The sequence below is a fragment of the Bacillus rossius genome, chromosome 1 (genome assembly GCF_032445375.1).
Source record: "Bacillus rossius redtenbacheri isolate Brsri chromosome 1, Brsri_v3, whole genome shotgun sequence".
Classification (NCBI taxonomy): Eukaryota; Metazoa; Arthropoda; class Insecta; order Phasmatodea; family Bacillidae; genus Bacillus; species Bacillus rossius.
Genome location: NC_086330.1, coordinates 303,375,578 through 303,390,060, shown reverse-complemented (window position 1 = coordinate 303,390,060; position 14,483 = coordinate 303,375,578). Strand labels below are relative to the sequence as shown.

At 40.9% G+C, this 14,483-nt stretch overlaps 2 protein-coding genes across 2 annotated transcripts in view; both read left to right on the top strand.

Moving 5' to 3' along the window:
- LOC134527837 (interferon-related developmental regulator 1) overlaps window positions 1-5,816 on the top strand; it is a 52,864-nt gene extending 47,048 nt beyond the window's left edge. The window contains exon 10 of the mRNA XM_063360784.1: window positions 117-5,816. The gene's annotated coding sequence lies outside the window, so the exon portion shown is untranslated. The remainder of the gene's footprint in view (window positions 1-116) is intronic.
- Window positions 1-14,483, top strand: part of LOC134527840 (uncharacterized) — a 374,694-nt gene that overhangs the window by 105,309 nt on the left and 254,902 nt on the right. The gene's annotated exons all lie outside the window — the stretch shown is intronic.

The window sequence follows — 14,483 nt, the reverse complement described above, 5'->3', positions numbered from 1 at the left end:
CAATGACTGACTTCCTGTTTACATTTAAATTCATGTACTAATTGTGTTTGACTGCTTATCATGTAATAAAAAAATAACACTTGGTTCACTAAATGTAAATACTAATTCTTTTACAGGTTTTCCCAAAAAAAATTTGGATGTTACAAGACATGATTCATGGATGGCGACAAGTTTGTCGACATTTTGAATTCTCCTGTAAATAGAAGCCGTTGTATTATATGTAAGGTATTTTCCGCGGAAGTTGAAATTGATTCTTCAAGCGCTGTCTTATTAATATGAAATGTTTTGATAGCGGGCATTATTTTCTAAAACATACATAATTTTAAAAAAATTAGGGTGGTATATTTTATACATGTTATAAATAGTAAATAATTTTACAGTGTAATTTGAGATTGGATTAGTGCTTTTTTTGAATTAATTTTTTAGTACATTCTGTGGTTAGATAAGTGCTATTAGATCGTTTCATATTTTTTTTTTTTTTTTTAGTCTAAACATATTAAATTGTTTAGTTGGTTGTGATCATTAAAAATAATAAACTTATGACTTAAGATCATAATTAAGATTGAAAAAATTAATAAACAAAATATTACCTAGCATTTGTCTCATCTGAATCTAGTCTGTAAGAGTCTGAATACATGTTTGTACTAAAAGTGAGCAAAAATAATGGGATTTAGTAGCTTTTGTCTTCTGTATTTTGTATTGTCATGCTGTATTTTTATCTAGGTATCCATGACAGTAATGTAGACAAGTAGGGAACTGCTAACTACTAAGGTCTTACACTTTACTGGTTACTAATCGCAGTTGTCTTCGTGCCTGTTTTTCTTAATGTGTAGTTTTACCGTATGCTGATCAGAGCCTATAGTCTCTTGGTACTTAACGTCTACCAAGCTGTTTTAATTTTTGTAAATGATAAATAAAGAATGTAATAATGTATTTTAATGTATAAATTTCTTAACTAAATATTTGTTGTGGAATGATTCTGATCTTGTTAATAACGTGTGGGGAAAATGGCGGATTGTTAAAACTTTTTCATGCATACAATTTTGTTATTGAATTATTCGAGCATGCCATTATATCGTCATACTTCATTTAGTTAGGTTTTAGATTTGAGTGATGTTTTCACATCTCATTGTCTGGTAAAACTAAGGGAAAAAAAAGAATTTTAATAAATATTGACTGTATTTATTTTTGTAGGTATTTGGTAATAGGTCTACGTATTAAATATCATTGTTTAAAAATTTTAATGGAACATGCCCCGTCTTGGATTTTGAATATTAACTACAGTTAATTTGTTTTTTTATATATATGTATCTACCGTATTTATTGCCCTGACAAGGCATTATTATAAATATACCCTTTCAATTTTGTAATCATCTTGTATAAACTGACCACGTCGGGTGAACAGCTGCAGGTGATGTAAAAGTTGCATAAGGCCTAGGATATGAATGTACCTAAACGGTTGTACCACTGCGGTTTGTCTCAAGCCATAAATAAAAAAAGTACATTTTTACAGTTATTAAAAAATCCAAGATGGCATAATATATAATACCCTTAAAAATGAACCCTGTGTAATGATGATGTATATTGGTTGCTGAGAAAACGTGCAACAAAACATGTTTTGGTGTTAGTTATCGTGTGTTGTGTGTCATTTTTCTGCTGGCAGAAGCGACAGTACATCACACATGTTAAGCACGTCTGTGCAGAAGATGGTTTGTGTATTTATTTATTTATCCGTGTAACCTAAGCTGTGTGCCACTGTATCTCGACAGCTAAACTGCTGATTTGTTTCGTGAGTTCCCCAATTTTTCATGCTAAGTACTAATTGCAGTCATGGGTTCAGAAACAGGTTTGTTCATAAGGAAAATATGTCTTCACTCAAAAATAGTTTGATTATTTTTATACAAGAAGTATTTTAAACACACTTAAAAATTGTACGTACATATGCAGCTCACGTGGAGGAGGCAGAAGTTGTTAAATGTAGGTCACTAATACACCTGATCCCTGTTGTGTGGAATGGCATTCCAGCAATTGTGTGTATTGTATAAAAACACCGTACATTTGGTTAGTTGTGTATCTTGTTAATATGAAATTCCATATAACAAAGATTCTGTGTATCTCATTTTTCACGGTAACAGCTCTAGAAGCTTTTTTGGATTGAGTTTATTAACATGTGTACACACAGTTTTGATGTGTGTGTGTTTTTATTTTTTTACGTGTGCTGTATAATCAGGATCATTTTGAGCGTTCATTTTAAAATGTTAAGTATGTCAAGGGTCTCTAATTTTAATTTTTGTGACTACGTATTTTATTTTTTAGCTGCATGATCTGGCATGTTAAATTCAGATGACTACATAGCGGCCATGTTGTGCAGTTTCTTCTAATATATCTGGAACAGTTGAGGCTTGTTCTTTGTGAACACAGCAAGTCTGACATGAATGCATCTGCATTTTATTGATGGGTGGATAAAGTATTGTCACATTGTAGAGCAGTGGACCACTCTCGTACCATCAAAGCTATTTATGTTTGATTAGTGGCGGGGCCAAACCTGAGTGTTTTCAAAAGTAGTGAACATGGACTTTGCAGTACATCTTTTTTTTCTCTGGGTACACCTGTTTCCACCACCATTTCACTTAGTCAGTGCTCTGTTATCATAATCTCTAATGACCTCAATGTCAATGAGACATGTCCAGTCATTAATTTACTGTATTCATTTCCACCTTGTTTTTCTGGTTCTGTTCATGGCAGACCACTGCCTACCAATATAATCTGGTGTTAACATGTGCCACATTTGCAAAAATGTGGTATCAGGCAAAGGCCCAAAAAATAATTAATGTTCTGCACAAATAAAAAGTATTTATGGAGTTTTAGAAAAGTGGTGTTGGGTTTTGAGTATCGAGTGTTAAACTGTCCTACATCTAGAACGTTAATTGCAGTGAAGCTTAGAAAACATTTCCTCGTGAAAATGGTTGTAAACAGATTCTTCTTTGGCTTATTCTGTTACGGATACTTGAACCAGCTAAGAAGTCAATTCCACTAAATTTAAATGTGAAGTACGTGATGTTTTAAGAATATCATGGAATACAGGATTAAATTAAGTTGGTTCAGTGCATGAAGCATCTGAAGAGCACTGTAATATGCCTTTACCTTAATTCATGCATTATACCAACAGCTTGGCTAGTAATTCAAAGTTAAATTATTTTTATTTGTTGGTGCTTGGTTACCAATGAAGTTGAATAATGGATTGTGGATCTGTTCCACACTAATATATTTTAAGCTGAATATGACTGCAGAATTTTAATTTGAGTGTACCATTGAGTGCTATACCTGTTCAAAATATGTTGAGCATGTAGTGCTTTACAAATGATAAATACTAGCACCAGCATCGTTCCAGTGATTAATTTTTTTAGAACAGTTGATTACCAAACTGTGTTGTTTACATTATGCTATTTGTCTTTGCTGGTTCGTTTTGAGCAATGTGTTTCTATCAAACTATAGAACCCAGCTCAAAAGAAGTCGGCCCACACTATACTATGCATGATTTTTGGCAAGGATTATATTCAAGACTATTTAAGATGTTCAGAATTTAAGTAATAAATTCTCTTTCAAAAACTGCTGATGATAATCCTGTTATCTTGTTGATGACTTTTAAGAAACATTCCGCTCTGTTCGGTTAATTTATTTTCAGTTTGTTTTAGGCCATGGTTTCACTGATTTTTAAACAACTTCATTTGAATATGCTTAATAAAGCAACTGTTTGCATTTTTTCTGACAATTTGAGCGAGTTATTCAATTTGACCAGGTTTTGCATATTCTGAACAATTCCACTTCTATGTTAGCTTGTGTAAGTTCATTTAAATACAGGATAATATTGTGTGGTATGATAACATTGGGCATGCAATTAAATATTAATTATTCCCAATTATGATTTTTTTCATTTAATAACAATATATATGTAGTATTTATATAGAAGCAAGCTGAAATATATATTTTTAAATCATGTTTCAAAAACTATATGATATGAATAGCTATTCATCTTCATTCTGAATTTATAGGTACATTAGAAATGCCCAAAAAACATTTCTGGAAAATTGTGGGTGGGTGTAGAAGTGCTGTAGGTATGTCGGAAACTTATTAATGACCCAAGTATTGATAAACGTGCAGTATAGAATGTTAAGATGTTATTTGGTTGGGTGTGTGCTACGACGTGCTCTCTTGCACGTGTATGTCGATACGTCAGACATTGTTTGCAACATGATGGGACCCTTTAAAATTGGTAAATTATTGTGTGTAGATGGATTCACAACTTCTACTTAGACCAACACTAAAATATGACAAAAATTTAACACTGGTCATTGTCAGATGTATAAAAAAAATTCACTAACTCAAATTATATTTTTGAGTAGAAAGTTGAAAACTATTTCAGTCCACCCTCCCCTTCCCAAACATATTCCTGACTTAGTGGAAAAGAGGATGTGCAAGCTAAATGTTCGAATGTACTGTATGGTTTTGTGTGTGTGTGTGTGTGTGTGTGTGTACGTACGTACGTTTGTGAAGATTTGAATGCCAACATGGATTCCCATTGTTTACTTTAATATGTACGTACATATACAGAGGTTCTGAAACTGATCTACTTTATAATGTATTGATAGTGTTAATGGTTTATTAACCGATCACACTCATTTCTGTGTGGGTAGATAAGGATGGTATGTTGCATGCTTAGGTTTTTTCTAGCCTTCCTTCCTCACCAAAATAACGCTTGTGCATGTATCTGCGATCACTGGCTAAACCTTGCTGAATCAACTTATTTTGAACAGGTATAAGTACGAATAAATCCCACACTGAGGGTGATGTTTTCAACCTCCTTGGTCACACCACACCAATATGTGTTCCCTTCTGCTTTATTCCTGCTCACTTCACATGTCCTCATCCCTGTTAACAGTGCATAACACTGTACACTGGGTACAGTATTTAGGTGGCATAGTTTCTTTGCACAGTTTTATCACGTTATGTTGAATTGTTTTATCGCAATTTCATGAATATTTTTTATGACCTGCAATACACCTTAAGCACTGAAATTATAACTGTTTAAATCAATACTAGATAGAGACGATACTACACAGTTTTGTCTGCCATGATTATTTTGGATGTGGGTGTATGGTGTTCTTTTGAATTTCTGATTGCTCTTTGTATGCTGTACAGTAAACAAATAAACTTCTATGTTTGAATGTCCCCAAATGAAATCTTGTAACTTGTGGAAACCTTCCTTCCCCACCCTTCATCCGTCTGAAAAGCTCAGTGGCAATGAAACTAAAATTATGTTGTCAGTTCAGCTATTCGACGTGCAGAACTTGATGTCGATTTCAGTCATCTGTCTTGTGTTGATAGAAGTTCAAAATGTGTTAATGCTGAAGCTGTAAATTTTTCAAGCTATCAAGGATTTGCATAGCTGCATCAAGTTGGAAGAAACAGAAATGTTTCCTTCAAAATTGCAATTGCCATCATCAGTGTCAGAAACAATTTCTTCCTACTAGACGCTGAGATTGAAATTTTTTAAGTGCATTTAGGTATTAAGTATTAACTCGGCAGGTCAACCTCGAGTTAAAACACATTTTTTACTACTGTATGCTGTGTAAACCTCCACATGGAATTGAGCTACATCTCTCGACTTGTATGTCAGTGCTTACATAGTGCATAGCCGTTATTGTCGGCACCTTGAGACATATTTCCCATTGTGAACCCAGGTTTATATTAAGCCGTGCAACATGTATTCAAGTTTTTATTTGTATTATTTGCAATAAAAAATGGTTTTGGGATAATGGTGTTCTTTTTATTTATTTTGATAGTGCTGGTAACTTTCAATGCAGTGTTGATTATTAATGCCCCCTGTTGGTGTGAAAGTACTGTACTTGTTCACACCAAAACAATTTTTGAAGTGCAACTAGTTTTACGGCTGATAGTGTAAGATAAGGTGATGACTTATGAAGTTTGGTATGCTCTGGAGTTTTTTTTTTTTTTTTTTTTTTTTTTTTTTTTTTTAAAGAGGAGGGAAAATCTTTCAAAGACACGCCTTGATACATGTTGGTCGGTAGTGTGGGATTTCCACCCACTAAAAACCCTCCTCTCAACTTTCCCTGTAATTATTGTAGGGGAGACTGGGCTGGAACCGCGTTAGCATTACTTCAACCCAGTCCATGGTGCGTCAAACGATGTCCCCTCCTGTTTCACTGGTCTCTCTCTCTGATATTTTTTCCTTGAGAATGCACTGCACGTAGGCAGCGATTTAATTCCAGTTTTCTTCTCTTTGTATCATAAGGTTCACTAGGTTCTCAGGATTTAGAGTCTTGCCTATTGTTGCTTTGGTTGATTCCTCCATCATTCGCACTTGAAAAACTTGTGCTCAGCGTCATCAGTTTTGTCCAGGCAGTACTTGCACATCGGAATGCAGTGTAGGCCCAATTTGTGCAGGTATGTGTTGAATGACCCATGGGCCATGGCCTGTCAACATTTGAGTTAGGAAGAAAAATTTCTCTCAATGTGATTTCGGTCGATCCAGGTTTTGATGTTTGGAATCAGGCGAGCTGTCCATCTGCCCTTGTCGCAGGTCTTCCACCTGTCTTCCCATTCTTTCTGCGTTTCTGCCTTCACTTTTTCTCCGACTTCCTTTATGTTGTCGCCAGTAGCTTTGATGTCATAGAGTTTCGTCCTCTCGAATGCTAGTAGGTCGATAGCCGTCACCCCGGCTATAACTAGTACGGCATCTTCGGAGATCGTGCAATAGGTGCAGGTCACCCTGAGGGCTCCATGCCATTGTACTGCTGATATCTTCTGCCGATAGGTCTTTTGCTTGAGAATATCTGCCCATATTTCCACTCCATAGAGTAGGATTGAATGAACTACTTGGAGAAGAACTCTTCTCTTTTTGGTTCGTGGGCCCATTTTGTTGGTCATGATTCTTGATAGGCTCGATACCATTTTGCTGGCTTTGGTGCATGCACTTTCAAGGTGATCTTGAAAGAACAGCTTTTCATCTATCACCACTCCCAGGTAGTGCAGTGATCTTGTTGATGTCAGTGTTGTCTTGCCAATGTCCACGTTGAATGGTTTTTGGAACCATTTCTGGCACGTCAGCCATGTATGTTTAGCTAGTTTCAGACAGTGGTCCACAAGCCAGGCCTCGACAGCGTCAATGGTCGACCGGATCGGTAGTTCAGCCTCCTCAACGCTGTCCGCCACTACTTTGGCCGCAATGTCGTCAGCAAAACCCGTTAGCTGTACTTGCTTCGGTAGGGGAGTCTCCAGTAATTCATTGTAATCTGTGTTCCATAGGTCAGGGCCCATGACTGAGCCCTGTGGTACGCCATCTGTTGCCTGATACTCCTGTGAGCCTTCAGTGGTTTTCGCGATTAGTGTTCTTGCATTGAGATAATCATCGACTATAGCCAAGTTCTCCTTTTTGATCTTGAACCGATGCTCCAGTGCATCTAAGGTGTCGTCCCATTTTGGGTTGTTGAAGTTATTCTTTACATCAAGTGTGATGAGGATGCAGACTTTGCGCAATTTAAGGTTTACAGACCATGCTTCAGTTATAATCGCGCCAATCGTCGATAGGCCTTTTCGGAAGCCATATTGATTTTCGGCAAAACCACCGACAGTTGATGTCATTTCGGAGTCTCGCTTGTATTAGTTTCTCGAGCATTTTTCCGGCGATATCTAGCATGCATAGTGGTCGGAACGACGAAGGTGTTAAGGGGGTTCCTTTCCCTTTGTCCAAAAGGACCAGTCTCGGCTGTTTCCAGATAGTGGCAAAAGTGCCGGTTGCAAGGCACGTGTTGTAGGCATTCATCAGTAGATCCTGAAATTCCTGGGCAATGATCTTGATCACCGACGTTGGGCTACCCTCGGGGCCGGGTGCCTTTCCTGGTTTGAGGGACTTCACTGCATCATCCAGTTCCTTAGGTGTAAAGGTGTAACATCACCATTGTTGGTATAGTGCCTTTTTTCTCGCATCGGGTGTTTAGGAAACAGCTCCGCTACAATGTCGTCCATTATGGCGGGGGTTTTTGGTGTTTCTGGTATAGCCTTTCCGAGTTTTTTGACGACAATTTGGTAGGCTTTGCCCCAGATATCCTACAAAGGACGTTGCAAATTTCTTCCCGCAGCGTCGCTTTACTTGCCTTGATAGTACGGTTTAAGTCCTTTTTGGCCTTGTACTCGCTTGAGTATATGTTCAGGTCAGAAGTGCGTTTTGCAGCTCTTGTTGCTCGATGGCAAAGGTCATGAAATCTTTTCCAGAGTACTGCTATTTCCGGCATCCACCAGTATGCCGGCCTGTGTAGGTCATGGTTTTTTAGATCGTGGCATAGAGGCATCACAAGAGGTGGTGATGGCCTTCATAGTTAGAAAGAATGGCGTTGATGTCTCACTTCTGGTGTTGGGAGCCGGGTGGAATCTAAGTGTTGACCAGCTTTGTGAAAGAGACTTTCGGAGGGCTTTTAGGTCAAGCTTTCTGGCATTCCACCTTCGTTATTTAGGGCCTTGTTGCATTGCTGGGGTGGGAGCCACCTCAACACTAAATGTGATATGTGGTCGCTACCACTGTACTCTTCGGAGACGATCCAGTTCTTGATCTTTCTGGCGATTCTTGGGGTACCTATTGAGATGTCGAGGATATAATCCTGATACCCTGGTCTTTTGAAGGTTTGGGTGTTTCCAGTGTTCAGGACTAAGATCGAGCCTTGCAGCAAAGTCTGCGACTTCGTTTCCTCTAGTATCCAAGAAGTCTGCTCCCCGTTGAGCAGATTTGGCATTGAAGTCGCCAGCTACGATGACTTCGCCATTGAATATGCTAATAGTGTTTTCAATGTTAGCCAGTTTTTGGTAGAACACACTAATGCCTTCGTTAGGTGAAAGGTAGACGCTCATGAAGTAAGTCATGGAGGTTTTTATCCAGACAAAACCTGCTCCCCATCCACTGTTGATGATAGTTACCTTGTTTGGGCTTACAGTCCACTGAACTGTAGATAGGCCTAACAGCCCACTCAAAGAGAAAATTCTTGTAGAGGGTAGACTGAAAGTATGGGGCATTTCAGAAACAATCATACATGGAGGACCGAATAACTTGAAAACCTGTTCCTTAAGCACCTAAACGATGGTAGCGGCCTTCATATTTCTAAGAGGTAATAAAATTACAAATTTTGTAATAATATCCAAAACAACCAGCAGACACATATTACCCTTCTTAGAACGTGTAAGAGGACCAAAGATATCAGTATGTAAGACATGCCAGGGAGCCACAGGGGGATCAGCACCATACAGACCCACCTTAGAATTATGAGGCGGCTTGGAAATCTGGCATTCGAGACAAGCTCGAACAAACTTCCGAACGTCGGCCTGGAGCTCGGGCCAAAACAGGTGCTCTGAAATTCTGCGAAAATATTTATCTATTCCTAAATTACCCCCTAAGAGAGATGAATGAAAATAGGTTAACACCATAGGCCTAAAGACAGTTGGAACAACAGCCTTTCGGGCTCTGCCAGACGTTCCTCTAAAATACAACATACCAGCCTCCTCAAGATAGGGGACAACCTTCTTATTATGAAGATCTCTATGGACCTGCTGACAGAAGGGATCCTGAGCCTGACATTCCTTGATATTAAAATATGATTCAGGAAAAAATTTAAAAGCAGTAATAAATTTGATAGAATCAGATGAGGCGGGTTCCATGGGCTCAAATTTATCGGTGCAGAACATGCACAAAAGAGAGTCAGCAATGACATTTTCCTTGCCTTGAATATGATGAATGATAAATTTAAATTGTGACAACCTCAAAATCCAACGACCCAGCTTACCCAGCTGATGAGGATGATTGAAGAGCCAGCTAAGAGCTCGATTATCAATCAGTAAACAAGTCAAACTCACGAGCATCGAGATAACTCTCGAATTTCTCTAGACCAAATAGGAGAGCCAAGACCTTATTGTAGACACCTAAATGCCGCTCGGACTCCAAAAGCAAGCGACTTATCATAGGCAATTGGCCTAATCCTGCATTCCTTTAGGTGTCCTAGAACAGCTCCGAGCGCAATGGACTAGGCGTCAACCTAAACAGCAAACCGCGTACTAAAATCAGGTAGGATAAGAACTGGGGGTGAAGTCATGCAAGACTTCAGCACCTGAAAAGATTTCTCCTGTTCGGGACCCCACTCAAAGACTGAATCCTTCTTACGTAAAATATTTAAGGGTGCAGATAAGGAGGCAAAATTATTAATGAACCTGGAAAAATAACCTAACATACCCAAAAATCGCTGGACCCCCCCTTAAAGTATACTGGCCTAGGGAACTGTATGATAGGGGAAATCTTGTCGGGACCCATAAGGAGGGTACCCTGTGAAATGACATAACCCAAAAATTTAACATAAGTTTGCCGTCGTCCGGGGTCTCGGGCTCGAGTCCCGGTGTGGCTCCTAGTGGGAAAAGGCGGTTCTTGATCTGTGTTGTCCGGGTGGGCGCCAGACTAGCTCGTTTCTAGTCGTGAATTTGGGGTCGTGGATGTATGTGCCCCTGCGTGGCCCACTAGGGCCGGCGGCGGTGTTGCGTGAGATGATTTTAAATAAGAGACGTGGAGTTGAGGTGGCGGTGTCGTACCTTTTATTCAGAGGAGCGAGTCGTACACAATACAACACTCTACAGAGGTCCCCGGGGGGTTTTTACTTGTTATTCCGTGGCGCCGTATTGTTTGTGTTCCGCGTTACGTGGCCTCGGACGCTGTTATGTCTCAGACGTCTCACTGGGTACGCAGGTAACGTAATTTCGTAACACAAAGGCGGGACACAAAATACACTGAATTAAGGGGGTGCGCACAAGTTACGTGGCACTCGTTACTCGGGTAACGTAAGTTAGCAATACAAAATACGGGATACAAAAATACACTGAATTAAGGGGGTGCGCACAAGTTACGTGGCACTCGTTACTCGGGTAACGTAAGTTAGCAATACAAAACACAGGATACAAAAATACACTGGATTAAGGGGGCGCGCACACGTTACGTGGCACTCGTTACTCGGGTAACGTAAGTTAGCAGTACAAAATACGGGATACAAATACACTGAATTAAGGGGGCGGGCGATTGGGGACGGCCAATCCCGTATGCAAATGTCTCGGCGCGGGTGTTGTGCCCACTGTGGTGAAACACGCACCGCAATTAAGTTTGTCCAAGTTCCCTTGCGGGTTTGTGGTCAGCGCCGTGCGCGTGACCTTAAATAAAGTTCTGTACGTTGCGGGAGACGGCCCGTGCCGTATGCTGAAGAGCAGCCCCGTTGACCAAGTGTGGTGCGGGGTGTCCTTAAGTTGATGCGGCCGGATTAGGTCCTGGACCGTAAAAGGGGACCGGGTACTCACGGAGAGGTTAAGTAATAAAAGGGGTTTTGTTAATTAGTGACTATATTTACCGGACGTTACTTTCAATGTAGACAAAGGATGTTGCCTCTCCGTGGGACGTAGGTCCGCCCCGGCCCGTGAGCTGCGTTGAACTGCCGAACTGGCATGGCGTCCGAGGGAGGCTCGGCCTCTCTCGCGCCAGGCGTGACCTCATTACGCTAGACTCCAAACGGGTGTGTCTGGAAGAGATTTTATTGTCGCTAAAATCCTAATTTAATGTTTCAGGAGGAATGGGTACGGTTCTTCTCTTGTCTACTCAGGTTTCCGCGGTTTTGCCTTTAATTGCTGTTCGGCTCGCCTGACTCGGGTGGGCCATGGCCAGGGGTGTGTTCCGTTAGCGGGAGCGTATACTGGCGGGTGCAGGTCGGGCTCTGGGGTGGTCGTCGACCAGACGACGTCAAGTTTTTCCTAATGTGACCTATTTGGGGTTGACAGTTAGATTAGCCGCTCGTAAACGAGAAAGGACTTCAATCAGATGAATAATATGATACTCAAAGGTATTACTATAAACAATGATGTCATCAACATAATTAAACACGTAATCATACTTGAGATCAGATAGAACATAATTGAGGATCCAACTCATAGCCTGACTGCCAAAACTAACACCCATAGGAATACGATTAAATTCGAAATGGCCAAAAGGAGTTGAAAATGTGGTATACTTGCGTCAACTGGAATCTAAAAGGAAATGGTGAAAACTTTGATTTAAGTCAATAACTGATAAATATCTGGCCTTACCCAGATGTTGAAGGGCACTTTCTACAGTGGCGAGCGGGTAACATCGTCCTTAGAAATTTTGTTGTTCAACGGAATATAATTGTGCACCATACGGTAGCTCACACCGTCCTTTTTACGCACTAAAAAAGTAGGAGTACAAAAGTCAGATGTAGAAAGAAAAATTACACCAGCGGCTAAAAGCTTATCCACGATGTCACCCATGGCCTGAAGTTTAGGAGCAGAAACTTCAAGATATTTAGCGCGGACAGGAATTTCATCCTTTGACGCTTGCCCGCCCTCTCTATATAAAATATAATGTTACTTTACGTGATAATTAAACCCAACCCGAGTTTTAATACATAAGCTGAGAAGCAATACAGGGAAAAAGGTATTTCGGCAATAGGCCTACTCACGTAATATGCTGCGAGGAACTGTGCGACATCGTAGGTTATAAAAAAGCGACGAACAATATAATATTTTATTTAAGCAACCAACTATCTTGGTTCTTTTTTTTTTTTTTTTCATGTTGCTATAACCACACATATTTACTTACTTCGGGATACAATAGTAAATATGGACGAGTTATGTACACAAATGGATATTTTTCTTTTGCCACAGCTGAACATGTACATTGGGACGCCATCTTGTGACCGGCGATTTACCAACTATATTTATATTTTATAAGAGTATAAAATATGGTGAGAAAGCAAGTTTAAATACTTTTTAATACATAGGATTATATATATATGTGTGTACATATAATTATTTAGGCCACATTTTCTTTTTTTTTATTAATATCTAGTTTATACTTCCACCGCCAGAGCAGGGAAATTTCGGCGAGATTTATGCGCAAGCATCTCATCCCTTCAAAGGGGAGTTAGTTCGCCCCTCCCTTCCTTTCTTCGTTCCCGTGCTTTTCTCCCTATATAAAGGGGAGGTCATCCGACGGCCAGTGAGGCTGGTATTTGCCCACTGGCCACAGGACGATCCTTAGGGTGAGCAGCAGAACAACAAGCTATCCTTTTTCTTCAGCCTCGCACCCCTCCTTCACCAGCCAAGGCATCCGAGGACCTATCTCGGCATAGGGCAATTATTCCCCCCCCCCCTCGTCCTGATGCTAGGGTGTAATTAGTGTAATTTTGTGCATGTGTATCACTAGGGAAAGTCATCACAGCCGACCAACTGAACTGTATAACAAGGTTAATTAAAGTACTCTTTGAGATCATACCGTCATTCTCGATGAGTAGTTTAGCCCCATCCCTTACCCCTCTAGCTATTCACGTACGCCAGCAGGCCGCGCGGCAGAGAACATCGTACACCTCCATCAAGTATCCGCCGTAGTTATTTCCAGCCTTGATCCGGATACCCAGACCAGTTCCAACCCTCGAGGAGCTCGCCCAACGTTGCCGTCGTCCGGGGTCTCGGGCTCGAGTCCCGGTGTGGCTCCTAGTGGGAAAAGGCGGTTCTTGATCTGTGTTGTCCGGGTGGGCGCCAGACTAGCTCGTTTCTAGTCGTGAATTTGGGGTCGTGGATGTATGTGCCCCTGCGTGGCCCACTAGGGCCGGCGGCGGTGTTGCGTGAGATGATTTTAAATAAGAGACGTGGAGTTGAGGTGGTGGTGTCGTACCTTTTATTCAGAGGAGCGAGTCGTACACAATACAACACACTACAGAGGTCCCCGGGGGGTTTTTACTTGTTATTCCGTGGCGCCGTATTGTTTGTGTTCCACGTTACGTGGCCTCGGATGCTGTTATGTCTCAGGCGTCTCACTGGGTACGCAGGTAACGTAATTTCGTAACACAAAGGCGGGACACAAAATACACTGAATTAAGGGGGCGCGTACAGGTTACGTGGCACTCGTTACTCAGGTAACGTAAGTTAGCAATACAAAATACGGGATACAAAAATACACTGAATTAAGGGGGTGCGCACAAGTTACGTGGCACTCGTTACTCGGGTAATGTAAGTTAGCAATACAAAACACGGGATACAAAAATACACTGGATTAAGGGGGCGCGCACAAGTTACGTGGCACTCGTTACTCGGGTAACGTAAGTTGGCAGTACAAAATACGGGATACAAAAATACACTGAATTAAGGGGGCGGGCGATTGGAGACGGCCAATCCCGTATGCAAATGTCTCGGCGCGGGTGTTGTGCCCACTGTGGTGAAACACGCACCGCAATTAAGTTTGTCCAAGTTCCCTTGCGGGTTGTGGTCAGCGCCGTGCGCGTGACCTTAAATAAAGTTCTGTATGTTGCGGGAGACGGCCCGTGCCGTATGCTGAAGAGCAGCCCCGTTGACCAAGTGTGGTGCGGGGTGTCCTTAAG